At 35.9% G+C, this 18,398-nt stretch overlaps 1 protein-coding gene across 2 annotated transcripts in view; it reads left to right on the top strand.

The window, feature by feature from the left end:
* Nucleotides 1-18,398, top strand: part of PRR5 (proline rich 5) — a 269,954-nt gene that overhangs the window by 76,976 nt on the left and 174,580 nt on the right. For both annotated transcript variants that reach the window (XM_053719045.1, XM_053719043.1), the window contains exon 2: nt 3,897-3,986. The gene's annotated coding sequence lies outside the window, so the exon portion shown is untranslated. The remainder of the gene's footprint in view (nt 1-3,896; nt 3,987-18,398) is intronic.

Here is an 18,398-nt window from a genome sequence, read left to right as displayed (position 1 = left end):
ACGTTCCTAATGAGGAGTTTTTTATTTTCTGTAACCCCTTAATGACCGTGATATACCCTGTACGTCGCTGATCGTTAAGGTATTGTGTGGCTATAATAGCGCGGGTCTTGCTGCGAGCTGCAAGACTGTGCTATTAGACCCTCCCTCCTGAAAGTGGAGCTCCCATAGAAAGAACAGCGATTTACAGGGTATGTCGCTGGTCATTAAGGGGTTAAGTATTGGTCTCATTTTGTATAAGATAAAGATGATTTTGTGCAAATACAAAAAGATAGTCTAATGGTGGTCTGCTCTCCCATTTGATTAGGTTGTGGTTTCAATTAGCAGAAACAATTTCATACACAAAAATAAAGCTAAATGAACATGTTCCCATACATGTTAAACTGTACAACTGGTATAAGTCATTGGGAACTTATTAAGGGGAGCTTACAGTACACTGTCTCTGTGACTTGTGAACATGTGTTATTCATGTTGTGGATGCTTTGAGAGGTTACAAAAATAAATGTAGCAAACTCCAGAAATTATTTTATACTTGTAAGTAGCACGTTCCGATGATCGGGCATTGCCCTGTATTTGCCAGTAGAGGTAGCTGTTTGTGTTCATATATAATGTTAGAAATTAAGCCAGGGACAGACCTCCTTTCAAGTTTACGTTTGATTGCATTACCTGCAAGACACGTTGTATGTGGGAACCTTTGTCAGCTAGACCAGTGTTTCTCAAGCAAGTACCCCTGTAGGCATACATTTGTTTCCTATGCTTTCTATGCACCCAAACTGTAGCACAAATATTATTGAACTTTCACTTTCAGGAAAAATGGAAATCCTGTGTATCACTTGATTTCACAAACTTGCATCAGATATGTTAATAAAGTAAATAGGAATTGAATATTTGCCAATATTACAACAGAGAATAATAAACGCATAAAACACAGATATATAGTCCATTGATTTTAATAATTATATGCAGTTAATGTGCTTCTTACATTAAAAAGAAGAAAATAAACTATTTTCTGCATGAGGAGGAAAGTAATATTTATGGTACTATCTATTTTTATAACCATTTCATGAACAGTTTTTCATTTTACAACAGCAAACTTCAATATGACGCACTTTACCTATTTCACAGTGGCACATTTATCTGCCATTTGTTTCTGTGACACTTGGTCACAATAATACAAATACAGTTTCTCTGATCATATCAGTGAAGCACAACAGCAGCCCTCATATAGTACTAACAAGCCAGAATCTCAGGTTTAGCCAATTTGAAGTGAATCAGTGATTGAACAGTGGTTCAACCTAGGCAGGGACATACTCACACTCATACTCACACTCATACTCACACTCATACTAGTTTGAGGGTATAAATGAGAAACACAGCTTTCTTTAAAATGTCTACAATAGATACATCAGGAAAAAAATAATGAAGACCAATCCCTGGAGTACCCCTTGTCAATGCCCCAAGTACCCCCAGGGGTTCACGTACCACAGGTTGTGAAATTAGGGGCTAGACAATATATATTAAATGTATGTGCTGTATGTAAGTATGTGTTTATCCTCATCACTCTGTGTACCTGTATCTATGCACACAGGCAGCTTACTCTAAATGTGTCACTGTTTGTGCTCACTTATGTCTGCATAGTAAAGATCATTCTCAAGCTCTGTACTATTGAGCAAACAGAGCAAAATATGTTAAGGGCTCGGTTTATCAAGCTGTTCACCGCATTATGACTGCAGGTTCTCACAAGAGAACCTGCAGTCAGTATTTATCAAGCAGCGGTTATCAGACACAAGAGAACCTGCAGGCAGTATTTATCAAGCAGCAGTCATCAGACACAAGAGAACCTGCCGTCAGTATTTATCAAGCAGCGGTTATCAGACACAAGAGAACCTGCAGTCAGTATTTATCAAGCAGCGGTCATCAGACACAAGAGAACCTGCAGTCAGTATTTATCAAGCAGCAGTCATCAGACACAAGAGAACCTGCAGTCAGTATTTATCAAGCAGCGGTTATCAGACACAAGAGAACCTGCAGTCAGTATTTAGCAAGCAGCGGTCATCAGACACAAGAGAACCTGCAGTCAGTATTTATCAAGCAGAGGTCATCAGACACAAGAGAACCTGCAGGCAGTATTTATCAAGCAGCGGTCATCAGACACAAGAGAACCTGCAGTCAGTATTTATCAAGCAGCGGTCATCAGACACAAGAGAACCTGCAGTCAGTATTTATCAAGCAGCGGTCATCAGACACAAGAGAACCTGCAGTTAGTATTTATCAAGCAGCAGTTATCAGACACAAGAGAACCTGCAGTCAGTATTTATCAAGCAGCAGTTATCAGACACAAGAGAACCTGCAGTCAGTATTTATCAAGCAGCAGTTATCAGACACAAGAGAACCTGCAGTCAGTATTTAGTAAGCAGCAGTCATCAGACACAAGAGAACCTGCAGTCAGTATTTAGCAAGCAGCGGTCATCAGACACAAGAGAACCTGCAGTCAGTATTTAGCAAGCAGAGGTCATCAGACACAAGAGAACCTGCAGGCAGTATTTATCAAGCAGCGGTCATCAGACACAAGAGAACCTGCAGTCAGTATTTATCAAGCAGCGGTCATCAGACACAAGAGAACCTGCAGTCAGTATTTATCAAGCAGCGGTCATCAGACACAAGAGAACCTGCAGTCAGTATTTATCAAACAGCGCTCATCAGACACAAGAGAACCTGCAGTTAGTATTTATCAAGCAGCAGTTATCAGACACAAGAGAACCTGCAGTCAGTATTTATCAAGCAGCAGTTATCAGACACAAGAGAACCTGCAGTCAGTATTTATCAAGCAGCAGTTATCAGACACAAGAGAACCTGCAGTCAGTATTTAGTAAGCAGCAGTCATCAGACACAAGAGAACCTGCAGTCAGTATTTAGTAAGCAGCAGTCATCAGACACAAGAGAACCTGCAGTCAGTATTTATCAAGCAGCGGTTATCAGACACAACAGAACCTGCAGTCAGTATTTATCAAACAGCGCTCATCAGACACAAGAGAACCTGCAGACCGACCATTGATTGAATATAAGCTATTTGGGGAGTTTGGCAGCTACCCTCAGGTCTTCACGAGCACTTACCACCAGGAGCTGTATCACTGCGAGTCTATGCAAATCCACTTTAGTCCAACTTACCCCTAAAAAATCCACCCAAGCCACACTCACCCAACTAAATTCACCCTAGTCCAGTTTACCTTTCTAAATATACCGTAACTCTACTTTCCCCTCCAAATGTATCATAGCCCCACTTACCCCTCAAAATCCACCCTAACGTTACTTACCCCTCCAAATTGACTATAGCCCCACTTACTACTTCAAATATACCCTTACTCCACTCCTAGGTAAATAGGTATATAGGTATACATGCATATAGGTATATAAGAATATAGGTATAGCTATATAGGACTATAGTAACAGGTATAGTTATAGGTATATAGGTAAATGTGTGTATAGGTAAATAGATGCATAGATATATAGGTATATGTATATAAATAAATAGGCATATAGGTATAGGTAAATAGGTGTATAGGTGGGTAGGCATATAGGTATAGGTAAATAGGTGTATAGGTTAACAAGCATATAGGTATATAGATATAGTATATAAGAATATAGTTATAGGAATATAGCTATAGATATACAGGTAAATATCTGAGATGTGAAATATAAATGTTACAATGAGCTCAGTATTGTAGTTTCAATCAATAATGATTTCCTTTAATATATTTATCTTCCCAGTGGGTCTAAAGTCCTTTATAATAATTCTAATTCTGGACTTTATGCAATTTGTATTCAATGAGTCACATGACACATAACATGTGAATTGTACTGGAAATATTTATAAGCACATTTTTTATTGTCCTTTGCAGACAACTCCCAGTGTTTGGACGATCACATTCACAGACTGAAGTTTTCAGAGACTCTCACGCAACCCATTTGTGAATCTGCCTTTTCAGAAGGTGAGACGAGTGTGCAGGATTCATTATTTATATCTAAAACGTCACTCATACAGTGGGGACTTCTTCTGCATCACAATGTATATAACTTGCAGAAATGTCATTAACTTCTTGTTTGCCAGAGAGAGCCGTAGTACAAAGCTAATCTATGTGTTACAGCTCTGTCTGTCATCCCTGGAGCATTCATTTAAAGGGACATTAAAACCATTTTTATATAGTCATAGTGTTGATAATCAATTAAAGGGACCTTATAGTGCAAAATTACATACAAGCCTCCCTGAAACACTATGGGCTAGATTACAAGTTCCACGTGTACGTAAACAAACACGTGATATAAGCATGTCACAAGTGCGTTAAGTTGCATATATTACAAGTTAAAAGTAAACACGTTAACTTGTGCGCAATCTATATATATACCCCTATACATTTATATATATATATTCCTATAGATATATAGGTATAGATATATATTTTACCATTATCAGAAATGTATATATATATATATATATATATATATATATATATATATATATATATATATGAATAAATAATTATAGATATTGTAAAAAATTCTAAATAAGCCATAGAATATATACTGTATATGTGTATATATATATATATATATATATATATATATATACATGTATATATTAACAGTATATAATAATTTATAATAATTATTGTTAATAATTTTTAATATTTTATATTTCAACAGCGCTCCTTAAGATAACAAAGTTTTCATATGCACTAACTCGAAACCACGTTAGACCTACATTGAGAAACACATTACACATATTTTACATGGAAAAGATTTTAATTTGTATTGTTAAATAGATATTTCTGTATATATGTGATAATGTTAATATAAAAGATATATCTATATATCTAAAGAAATAGATATGTAGTTATAGGTATATACAGATATATATAGAAATATGTATTTACAATAAAAATTACATTTTTCTGTATGTGAAAAACATTGTAATGTGAAATATTAAAGGTTTATAAAACCCAATTTTATTATTCCATGATTTACATAGAGAATACAGTTTAATTTTTTTTACAATCTACTTCTATTATCAAATTTGCATCACTCTCATGTTATTCTTTGTTGAAGAGATATCTAGGTAGGTAGTGTGCACATGCTTGAAGCACTACAAGACAGGCAATAGTGCTGCCATCTAGTGCTCTTGCTAATGTATAACATTATTATAAAGCTGCTGCCATCTAGTGCTCTTGCTAATGTATAACATTATTATAAAGCTGCTGCCATCTAGTGCTCTTGCTAATGTATAACATTATTATAAAGCTGCTGCCATCTAGTGCTCTTGCTAATGTATAACATTGTTATAAAGCTGCTGCCATCTAGTGCTCTTGCTAATGTATAACATTATTATAAAGCTGCTGCCATCTAGTGCTCTTGCTAATGTATAACATTATTATAAAGCTGCTGCCATCTAGTGCTCTTGCTAATGTATAACATTATTATAAAGCTGTTGCCATCTAGTGCTCTTGCTAATATATAAAATTATTATAAAGCTGCTGCCATCTAGTGCTCTTGCTAATGTATAACATTATTATAAAGCTGTTGCCATCTAGTGCTCTTGCTAATATATAACATTATTATAAAGCTGCTACCATCTAGTGCTCCTGCTAATGTATAACATTATTATAAAGCTGCTGCCATCTAGTGCTCTTGCTAATGTATAACATTATTATAAAGCTGCTGCCATCTAGTGCTCTTGCTAATGTATAACATTATTATAAAGCTGCTGCCATCCAGTGCTCTTGCTAATGTATAACATTATTATAAAGCTGCTGCCATCTAGTGCTCTTGCTAATGAATAACATTGTTATAAATCTGCTGCCATCTAGTGCTCTTGCTAATGTATAACATTATTATAAAGCTGCTGCCATCTAGTGCTCTTGCTAATGTATAACATTATTATAAAGCTGCTGCCATCTAGTGCTCTTGCTAATGTATAACATTGTTATAAAACTGCTGCCATCTAGTGCCCTTGCTAATGTATAACATTTTTATAAAACTGCTGCCATCTAGTGCTCTTGCTAATGTATAACATTATTATAAAACTGCTGCCATATAGTTCTCCAGACACGTGCACATGCCTGAACTTACCTTCCTGCTTTTCAACAAAGGATAACAAGAAAACAAAGACAATGTGATAATAGAAGTAAATTGGAAAGTTGTTTAAATTGTATGTTCTATACGAATCATGAAAGAAAAAAATTGGGTTTTATGTCCCTTTAATAAACTCCTGTCGGGTTAGCGTGCAAACGATAAGCGTTAAGCGATAAGGTCTTTGGGGAGAATAAATTAGCTTGGTCACAATATTCAAAGTCCTCTTACTTTAAAACTGTAATATGCACTCTAACCACAAAAATAATACTTTTAGTGAAGAGTACACTCAAGTGTCAGTGCTAAATAGTGAGCCACTTGTAATTTATGTGTTTATCTGCTGCAAAGGGGTTGAGCATATACTTAAAGTACAGCTCAGTAGCTGCAGAAAACTGTTGGTCCTGAGCAGGGCCGCCACTAGAAATTTTGGGGCCCCTTAACCATTGATCAGCGACTCCCCCCCCCCCCCCCTCCCTTGACATGTGCAATTTTTGACCAAGATGGCGGCCCTGGTCCTGAGTGGTCACTGTCGGTGACCCAATCAGCAGTGACATAAACAGGTATGCGACAGAGATCCATTTGCTGGGGTTACTAGTGCTCTAACAGCTAAGAAGATGCACATTTAATACATTCACGTTGTGCAATGTAATGTGTAGGTCAGTCCAGGAAAAAAAACACTTGAAATCCCTCTGATCTCTCTTAAATCTGGCCAAATTGAGCTAGTTGTAAATTAAATTGTGCACTGCTCTAAGTTGTCACTGCGTAGTATGTATGTGGTTTAGGCAATTTGCAGCAAACATAAAGGAACATTATAGTAAAACAAAAGTCTATCGTCCATATGAAAGCAGCATTTAAACAGGATGATTTGTATTTCTTAATTTCTTAATTAAATAGTTTATTGATTGTGCTGGAAAATGTGAAGTAAATTAAACTGAAACTAATACAACAGTATCCATTATGGCCTCCATTACATATAGAGCGTCGCCCGCAAAAGCCGGCGACGCCGGTTTTTGCGCTGTTTTGGTATCACATATACGGCGTAGCATACAAGTTACGCCCATATATTTCACCCGTCGCTCGCAATTTTTGCTCCCATAGGCTAACATGGGACCACCTCGTAAATCGGTATCCAATATCCAGCGCAGGCCTTACGTGGCGAAAATGGAGAAATCTTACTCCATTTTTACCTCGCCATAAAAGGCAGCCGTAGCAGGCCTTGCGCTGACTATGGGAGCACCGTAACTCCCGAAAATGCCTGCAAAAATAAACTAACACCTAACGCATGCCCAATGTCTATCTACCTGTCAACCGCAATCCCCCACCGCAATAACTAATAAAGTCTATTAACCCCTAAACCGCCATAGCCCACACCGCAATAAACCTATTCTAGTATTAACCCCTAAACCGCCATAGCCCACACTGCAATAAACCTATTCTAGTATTAACCCCTAAACCGCCATAGCCCACATAGCCTATTAAATGTATTAACCCCTAATCTGCCGCCGCCAAGGTCGCCGCCACTATAATAAAGTTATTAACCCCTAAACCTAAGTCTAACCCTAATACCCCCCTAACTTAAAAATTATTTAAATAAATCTAAATAATATTACTATTATTAACTAAATTATTCCTATTTAAAACGAAATACTTACCTATAAAATAAACCCTAAGATAGCTACAATATAATTAATAATTACATTGTAGCTGTTTTAGGATTTATTTTTATTTTACAGGCAACTTTGTATTTATTTTAACTAGGTACAATAGCTATTAAATAGTTAATAACTATTTAATAGCTACCTAGTTAAAATAATTACAAAATTACCTGTAAAATAAATCCTTACCTAAGTTACAATTACACCTAACACTACACTATCATTAACCCCTTAATGACCACAGCACTTTTCCATTTTCTGTCCATTTGGGACCAAGGCTATTTTTGCATTATTGCAGTGTTTGTGTTTAGCTGTAATTTTCCTCTTGCTCTTTTACTGTACCCACACATATTATATACCGTTTTTCTCGCCATTAAATGGACTTTCTAAAGATACCATTATTTTCATCATATCTTATCATTTACTATAAAAAAATATATAAAATATGAGGAAAAAATGGAAAAAAACACACTTTTTCTAACTTTGTCCCCCAAAATCTGTTACACATATACAACCACCAAAAAACACCCATGCTAAATAGTTTCTAAATTTTGTCCAGAGTTTAGAAATACCCAATGTTTACATGTTCTTTGCTTTTTTTGCAAGTTATAGGGCAATAAATATAAGTAGCACTTAGCTATTTCCAAACCACTTTTTTTCAAAATTAGCGCTAGTTACATTAGAACACTGATATCTTTCAGGAATCCCTGAATATCCATTAACATGTGGATATGTTTTTTTAGAAGACATCCCAAAGTATTGATCTAGGCCCATTTTGGTATATTTCATGCCACCATTTCACCACCAAATGCGATCAAATAAAAAAAATTGTTCACTTTTTCACAAATTTTTTAACAAACTTTAGGATTCTCACTGAAATTATTTACAAACAGCTTGTGCAATTATGGCATAAATGGTTGTAATTTTTTCTCTGGGATCCCCTTTGTTCAGAAATAGCAGACATATATGGTTTTGACGTTGCTTTTTGGTAATTAGAAGGCCGCTAAATGCCACTGCGCACCATGCGTGTATTATGCCCAGCAGGGAAGGGTTTAATTAGGGAGCATGTAGGGAGCTTTTTGGGGTAATTTTAGCTTTAGTGTAGTGCAGTAGACAACCAGTATTATAAAGTATTGATCTAGGCCCATTTTGGTATATTTCATGCCACCATTTCACCGCCAAATGCGATCAAATAAAGAAAAACGTTAAATTTTTCAAAATATTAGATTTCTCACTGAAATCATTTACAAACATTTTGTGCAATTATGGCACAAATGGTTGTAAATGCTTCTCTGGGGTCTCCTTTGTTAAAAAATAGCAGACATATATGGATTTGGTGTTGCTTTTTGGTAATTAGAAGGCCGCTAAATGCCACTGCGCACAACACGTGAATTATGCCCAGCAATGAAGGGGTTAATTAGGTAGCTTGTAGGGAGTTTGCAGGGTTAATTTTAGCTTTAGTGTAGAGATCAGCTTCCCACCTGACACATCAGACCCCCTGATCCCTCCCAAAGAGCTCTCTTTCCTCCCCCACCCCAAAAATTGTCCCCGCCATCTTAAGTACTGGCAGAAAGTCTGCCAGTACTAAAATAAAAGGTATCCTTTTTTTATATATAGCATATTTACATATGCTGCTGTGTAAGATTCCCCATCTTAGTCCCCAACCTCCCTGATCCCCCCCAAAACAGCTCTCTAACCCTCCCCCTCTGCCTTATTGGGGGCCATCTTGGGTACTGGCAGAGGGGGAGGGTTAGAGAGCTGTTTTGGGGGGGATCAGGGAGGTTGGGGACTAAGCTGGGGAATCTTACACAGCAGCATATGTAAATATGCTATATAAAAAAAAAGGATACCTTTGGGTAAAAAATGTTATTGCAGGATGCCTCAATATCGAGGCATCCTGCAATAACCGGAAAACAGCTGGAAGTGATCAGGATCGCTTCCAGCTGCTTTCCAAACCGAGGACGTGCAGGGTATGTCCTTGGTCGTTAAGTGACTTTTTTAAGATGACATACCCTGCACGTCCTCGGTCATTAAGGCGTTAAACAAATTAAATTAATTAACTACAATTACCTAAAATTAAATTCTCCAGACTGGCTCCCATCTTGTGGAACTCTCTGCCTCGTTCCACAAGACTCTCTTCTAGTTTTAAAAGTTTCAAGTGCTCCCTAAAGACTCTACTGTTCAGGGATGCATACAACCTACGCTAACCTTTCTTTATACCAGTTCCTCTCCTCCAATGCTATCCCCTGAACCCCCCTAGCATGTAAGCTTAAGAGTCCAGCTGTTTGTAGATCACCTTCTTAAGAACTGACTACAACAGTGCAACTCTTGGCAGGGCCCTCTACCATATAATTGTTTTGTTGTACTCCCCCTTTGTTTATAGCGCTGCGGAATCTGTTGGCGCTCTACAAATAACCGATAATAATAATAATAAATAATACAATTAAATAAAATAAACTATATTTCAAAATAAAACAAACACTAAATTACAGAAAATAAAAAAAATTACAAGAAGTTTAAACTAATTACACCTAATCTAAGCCCCCTAATAAAATTAAAAAAGCCCCCCAAAATAATAAAATTCCCTTCCCTATACTAAATTACAAATAGCCCTTAAAAGGGCTTTTTGTGGGGCATTGCCCCAAAGTAATCAGCTCTTTTACCTGTAAAAAAAATAAATACAACCCCCCCCAACATTAAAACCCACCACCCACACACCCAACCCTACTCTAAAACCCACCCAATACCCCCTTAAAAAAAACTAACACTAATGCAATCAGCCAATAGAATTGACCTTGCGTTCTATTGGCTGTTCCAATCAGCCAATAGAATGCCAATAGAATGCAAGGTCAATCCTCGTTGGATGGAAGAAGATAGAAGATGCCGCTTGGATGAAGACTTCTGCCCGGCTGGAGGACCTCTTCTGCCCGGATCGGATGAAGACTTCTGCCCGGCTGGGTGAAGATGGCTCAAGGTAGTGTGGTCTTCAAGGGGTTAGTGTTAGGTTTTTTTAAGGGGGGATTGGGTGGGTTTTAGAGTAGGGTTGGGTGTGTGGGTGGTGGGTTTTAATGTTGGGGGGGTTGTATTTCTCTTTTTTTTTTACAGGTAAAAGAGCTGATTACTTTGGGGCAATGCCCCGCAAAAAGCCCTTTTAAGGGCTATTTGTAATTTAGTATAGGGTAGGGAATTTTATTATTTTGGGGGGCCTTTTTATTTTATTAGGGGGCTTAGATTAGGTGTAATTAGTTTAAACTTCTTGTAATTTTTTTATTTTCTGTAATTTAGTGTATGTTTGTTTTTTTGTACTATAGTTTATTTTATTTAATTATATTTAATTTTAGGTAATTGTTGTTAATTAATTTAATTTATTTAATGATAGTGTAGTTTTAGGTGTAATTGTAACTTAGGTTAGTATTTATTTTACTGGTAAATTTGTAGTTATTTTAACTAGGTAGCTATTAAATAGTTATTAACTATTTAATAGCTATTGTACCTAGTTAAAATAAATACAAAGTTGCCTGTAAAATAAAAATAAATCCTAAAATAGCTACAATGTAATTATTAATTATATTGTAGCTATCTTAGGGTTTATTTTATAGGTAAGTATTTAGTTTTAAATAGGAATAATTTAGTTAATAGTAATATTATTTAGATTTATTTAAATAATATTTAAGTTAGGGGGGTGTTAGGGTTAGGGTTAGACTTAGGTTTAGGGGTTAATAACTTTATTATAGTGGCGGCGACGTTGGCGGCAGCAGACTGGGGTTAATACATTTAATAGGCTATGTGGGCTATGGCGGTTTAGGGGTTAATACTAGAATAGGTTTATTACGGTGTGGGCTATGGCGGTTTAGGGGTTAATACTAGAATAGGTTAATTGCATTGTGGGCTATGGCGGTTTAGGGGTTAATAATTTAGTTATTACTTGCGGTGTGGGCTATGGCGGTTTAGGGGTTAATACTAGGATAGGTTTATTGCAGTGTGGGCTATGGCAGTTTAGGGGTTAATACTTGAATAGGTTAATTGCGTTGTGGGCTATGGCAGTTTAGGGGTTAATAATTTAGTTATTACTTGCGGTGTGGGCTATGGCGGTTTAGGGGTTAATACTAGAATAGCTTTATTGCGGTGTGGGCTATGGCGGTTTAGGGGTTAATACTTAAATAGGTTAATTGCAGTGTCAGCTATGGCGGTTTAGAGGTTAATAATAAGGCTTATTGCGTTGTGGGGGGTTGTCGGTCTAGGGGTTAATACATTTATTATTAGTAGTGAGAGGGGGGGATTGTGGATATAGGGGTTTTACGTGTCGGGCTTATTTTTGGGAGGCATGTTAGACTGTTACGGGAGATTTGATATTTCCTTTACTTTTCTTAGGCGCCGGCAGTTTCTAAAGTGCCGTAAGTCTCTAGCGACTCCAGAAATTTGTATTTACGCTTATTTCTGGACATCGCTAGTTTATCAGACTTACGGCACTTTATGAACTGCCGGCGGGGTATATGTAATACCCCGATGTGCAAGGTGAAATTACGGGCGGCGCAGGTTCCCACACTTGCGCCGAAATCTGCGCCATATATGTGATCGCGCCCATACGTATTCTCTTACTGGCTGATTTATTTCCTATGAGACAATGAGAATTAGCAGGAAGTACCAATCAGCCAATGAGGAACAGCAGGAAATGTTCAGCTGATGCAGATTTATTAGTTTCACTTTAAATTTTAAATACATTTCGCTTCACATTTTTAAAGATAAAATATTAACATGTCTGAGTGCTGCGGGTGATTAAACGTTCTTGGGTATGATGTTCCTGAAGTATAACATTTGAGGGATTGGGGACAATTTTGAACTCGTATTGTACAGCAAAAAACATTAATTATTATTCTATTCTAAAAGATTAAACATTTTAGGGTGGATGCAATTTGGTTTAATGTCCTTTTAAAGGGCCACTAAACCAAAAATCTTTCTTTCATGATTCAGATAGAGAATAGAAATTTAAACAACATTACAATTTACTTCCATTATTTATTTTGCTTCATTTTTTAAATATCCTTATTTAAAGAAAAAGCAATGCACATGGTGAGCCAATCACATGATGCTTCCATGTGCAGCAACCAATCAGCAGCTAGTGAGCATATCTAGATATGCTTTTCATCAAAGAATATCAAGAGACTAAAACAAATTAGATAATATAAGTAAATTAGAAAGATGTTTAACATTGCATTCTCTTTCTAAATCATAAAAGAAAAAATGTAGGTGGCATGTCCCTTTAATGCACCTAAAGTTGGTAATGCTCATTGTCATTTGATTGGTAATTTAGTTATTAAGTTCATATTCTAATATATGTTAAGCAATTGCTTGTAATATTAGGTGATGTTAACGCAGCATATAGTGGTAAAAAGTACATACTCTAATCCATTAAACCTTTTATTTTATGTTGTATTCCCTCTGAAACGCTATGGGCCAGATTACGAGTGGAGCGCTAACATCTGTGTGCGAGTGATAAGGGGTTTATCGAGGGCTTACCGTTGGCATTATGAGTTGAAAGTAAAGACAATCTTGATTTACTCTAGATTGATTACTGCGACTTCAGAGATGTCACTGTGGCTAACTGTTTCACAGAAAAGTTGCACAAAACATAGGGTGACCATATTGCCGCTTTAAAAAAGGGACACATATGAAAAATACATATGTCAGGGTTCTTATAAAAAACATTTATTTAAACAGCCCTGACATATGTATTTTTCATATGTGTCCCTTTTTAAAGCGGCAATATGGTCACCCAAACAAAACACATCAAAAATACATTACACTTACACTCATAATAACACTATCTAATAAAAATTGTTTAAAAAAAAAATATTGCACACTAAAGTTATAAGGGCTCAAAACATATGAGACTTTAACATTGAGATAAATATGTATGCAATGCATGTCTAATTATGTATATGTATGTATCTATATATGTCTATATATGTGTAAATATGTATATGTTTTTATATGTGTATCTATGTATTTACATATATATATATATATATATATATATATATATATATATATATATATATATATATATATATATATATATATATATACATAAATACATATGTACACACATAAGACATATAAAGTGCATTGGAGCCCTTTGCAGTTAAGTAAATGAAAACATGTTAAAGCATATTTGTGCAATATTCATTTTTTAATAAAGGCTTTAGCTATGTATTTACTGTAAATATTTCGCATTCCAATGCTCTTCTAAGTATTAATTAATAGATATTATAAATAGATAGATAGATATATAAGTCATGATAAGGAAGGCACTCTCCGGATTTGAAAATGGGTATAATTTAATCCCAAGTGACGTTTCGGGGTTTTATCCCTGTCTTCATACCAACAACAACACCAAACAATAAAACAAACATTTATATCTTACTTACCCCCTGAACACCCAGTGCATAAGTGAGACACGGCTGGCGCAATGCTCTGTGCGTGCATCAACAGACGGCGCCCGTTGCTAGGCAAACTAAAAATACAAAGTGCCAATAGCCACCTAGGTGAAAATAAAAACAAGTCACAGAAAGACTACGCTACTAACAAGGAGCAATACTGGGAACCTATATATATATTTCTGAATAAATAGAACATTTTCTGTTATGTGAAGAATATTGGAATGTGAAATATTCATATTCTAACTTCAGCTTTTTGCTCCGACAAGTGCAAAATGCTTACTTCTAGACCTGTTAACACTCGAGCGGGACCGTTAAATAGTGCTCCACTTGTAATCTGGCCCTATGTGTTTAACCCACACAAAAAGGTTAAAACATAAAGTCCTGGTTTGTAGCCTCATAGAGTCTATTTGTTATATAGAAACATTCAATGATGTGTAATTAATGAATACTGGAAATTAAATCCGTTGTCTATTCCCATTCATAGTCCATAATTAGGTAAAGAAGTGTTTTTTTTCTACTCCTTACCTCTCCCTCCCCGGAGCTTCTGTCTTCCCAATGTCTTTGTATGTCCATTATTCATATCTTTTGCTCTCATTGTCTTAATCATATTCTCTCTTATTTTCCCTTATCCATCTGTCTGTCTGCTAGTCTCCTATTTCATAATGTCCCTTTCACCTTCTACATTAATTAATCTCACTTCACTTTTTTCATCAGTTTTACCAATGCAGGTAATCTAGGTAATTTTGTAATGTCACCAGTAATGTTATTTGGGAGATCTCATGATGTTGCCAGATTGAAACATTTTTATTGTCTCTGAAATACAAATGAGACTGTGCAGGATATTCACGCAGTCCTTGAGTCATAAAATTTACTTAAAATAAAAATAGTAAAAATGTTTTTTTTAACATGGCAAAAAGTTGCAATACAGTTTAAAATCACCTTATTTAATGATCTAGAAATAATTTGAAGGCTCAGTGGTTAATTAAATCTTTGTTGTTTTTATGTTCGCTGTATATCTATGTTTTTTATTTCTCTGTGTGTTTGTGGTCAAATGGATAAAAAAAGAGCAATAATAAATGCTGTAAAGTGCAAGAGCATTTTATAACCGTATTATTGCTTTAACACATAAAGTCAGGTCTGATTTCCAATGCTTTGCTGAACCTGTGCTGAACACTACGCACATATGCCAAACCTGATTGGCTCAGCAGTCATGTTCAGCTTATCTTACAGCACCTACTTTAACCCTTTGTGTAGATGCAAAACATAATTCTTTACAATCAATAGTACAGTAATGAAATGTTGCATTACACGTGTGTTTGTGCATTAGTGCAGTGTTTTTCAACCAGTGTGCCGTGGCACACTAGTGTGCCGTGAGAGATCCTCAGGTGTGCCGCGGCAGACTGACAACAGTGTGGGGGTGTCCCTCTTTCAATTTTTGAAATATTGGGAGGTATGTGACAGGCTCATCAGGCATCATTTACAACCATGACATTGTCATTCATTCACAGACAATCATTATGATTGTTTGTGAATGAATGTCAATATGTCATGTATAGTTTGTAGGAGGCATGGCATGACAGCACAGTACAGTGTGTGTGTATATATATATCCTGTATTAGGCTACAATGTGTGATTTTGTAAAATTTTGGGATGGTGGTGTGCCTCAGGATTTTTTAATGTAAAAAAGTTTGCCACGGCAAAAAAAAGGTTGCAAATCACTGCATTAGCGTATGCGTGAGGTCATTATGGATGCATAAATCTGTGTGTAGTGTGCACAGTGAGTGGGCATTTGCATTCTGTGTACTTGTATGTTACAAGTGTAATCATGAAAGAAAAATATTTGGGTTCAGTGTCCCTTTAAAGGGACATTCTAGTCAAAATTAAACTTTCATTATTTAGATAGGACATGTAATTTTAATCAACGTTCCAATTTACTTTTATCATCAAATTTGCTTTTTTCTCTTAGTATTCTTAGTTGAAGCTAAACCTAGGTAGGCTCATAAGCTAATTTCTAAACTCTTGAGGGCTGCCTCTTATCAGAGGCTTTTTAAATTCCTTTTCAACACAAAGAGGCTAAAAGTACACATGGGCCATATAGATAACACTGTGTACAGGCACAGGGAGTTATTTAAGATTTAGCCCAAAACAATGCTAACTGCAAGACAATTGATAATAAACAGTCACAGTCATGTGATCAAAAATGCTATCGACTATAAGCAAGTTTTAACTATGTACTTATAGGTTGGTTTTCATAAAGTTAATTATTCTTTATGTGTATCAGTAACCAATATTGTTAAGGTAAACTGTATATCTAACAAATATAGATCCTCATGGTGTAACATGATGGCCGATTAGTGCAGACTTTGCATTGCCATCCGCTGTTAGAGGTGTTATTTGTTGAATTGGTTATATAAGTACTTGCTCATTGTGTGAATGTTGCAAACTGATGTCCTAGGACTGAATGGCCTTAGCTCTCTGTGTACTTTTTGGATGTGGTTCTTATGCATAGTCAAGTAGCAGGGGTTTCTTATCGGTTATAGGCTTGCAAGAACTTTATTGCACTGTGTTTATTTTCCGAATACGGATGACTGTTAAAGGGACACTGAACCCAATTTTTTTCTTTAATGATTCAGATAGAGCAGGCAATTTTAAACAACTTTCTAATTTACTCCTATTATCAATTTTTCTTTGTTCTCTTGCTATCTTTATTTGAAAAAGAAGGCATCTAAGCTTTTTTTTGGGTTCAGAACTCTGGATAGCACTTTTTTATTGGTGGATGAATTTATCCACCAATCAGCAAGGACAACCCAGGTTCTTCACCAAAAATGGTCCGGCATCTAAACTTCCATTCTTGCATTTCAAATAAAGATACCAAGATTTGACAAATTTGATAATAGGAGTAAATTAGAAAATTGCTTAAAATGTCAGGCTCTATCTGAATCACAAAAGAAAAAATTTGGATTCAGTGTCCCTTTAAGGTTATTATAACCAATAAAAAAGAAAATGCTGAAATCCCTGTCTTATGTGTAGTTACTTATTAGATCACTACAATACTCTTCTTTGTTAAGTTCATACATAAAGATGAATTATTCATTGCAAAAGTTGAATGTCCCTTTAATAGCATTAGTGATAAAAAAAGCTTTTGCTGACCAAAAAGATGCCTCCTTTGCACTGTTTAAATGCACAGAAGGCACAGTAAAGACGTTTCCTTGTAAATTCAGGACATGATATTGCTATAAAAAATTGAAAGTCCCTAAAACAAATAAGGTGCCTTAAACTATTGAAAAACAAAAACAATTTAATTGATTAAAAAGTGACAGTACAGATGGTTCTGGTGCCACCCACTGGTCACAAAAGGATTGTTGCTGTGAATTGTTGAGGTTTCGGATTGGCTGCAGATATGGTCCCAGCCTGTCTGAAGCTGAAACAGGCATAGTCCATGAGAACTGGCCAGTGGGAAACACCGGAAGCAACGTCTTTAGTCTTGTTAAGAAACGGCAAAGGTGTTTTTTGGACAAGTAAATGTTTATGGTTTTTAGCACTTGCATTGTCTGATGTTTAAAGTGCCTCATTTCTTTTACTGAATTTTATGTCAATTTAAATGGCTAGGAAAGTCAAAATTAAACCCCACTACATATGTCTCTTGTAATTGGCTCACCATATGTTTAGCTAACTCCCAGTAGTGCATGGCCCAAGGAGCTGACAGTGTATTATAAATTGTTTCCCCCATAACATGTTTACAATGACTTGTTATACCAGCTGCAGAGTTTAAAAGGAATGGGAACATTTTCCTTTATGTATATTTTTGTATATGAATGTCTATCTGAATATTCACAAAATCATCTTTATCGTATCTCTCAATATTTACACAGTGAGACCAATACTTATAGAGAACAATGACAAATTTACATTTTATTGTCTCTCTGCCCCCATGAGAGTGTAGTTTCCTCTAAACATTCTAGTTTACATAGTTTTTCTATAGCTAATACTTATGTATTGAAAATTACAGTATAGGTTGGGATACAACAGGCAAAACCAGCTATTTCAAATGCAACATAAAGGTAAAGTATCCATCTGTAAGCATGTGTATCCCCTTTCCAGTGGTAAAGACATAGTTACATGCAAGCAATAGTGAAATAATAAAATACATTGTACTGTAACTTTTTCTCAGTTTCAATGTTTT

This window comes from Bombina bombina, chromosome 6 (assembly GCF_027579735.1).
Source record: "Bombina bombina isolate aBomBom1 chromosome 6, aBomBom1.pri, whole genome shotgun sequence".
In the NCBI taxonomy this organism is placed as follows: Eukaryota; Metazoa; Chordata; class Amphibia; order Anura; family Bombinatoridae; genus Bombina; species Bombina bombina.
This window is presented reverse-complemented; position numbering and strand designations above follow the sequence as displayed.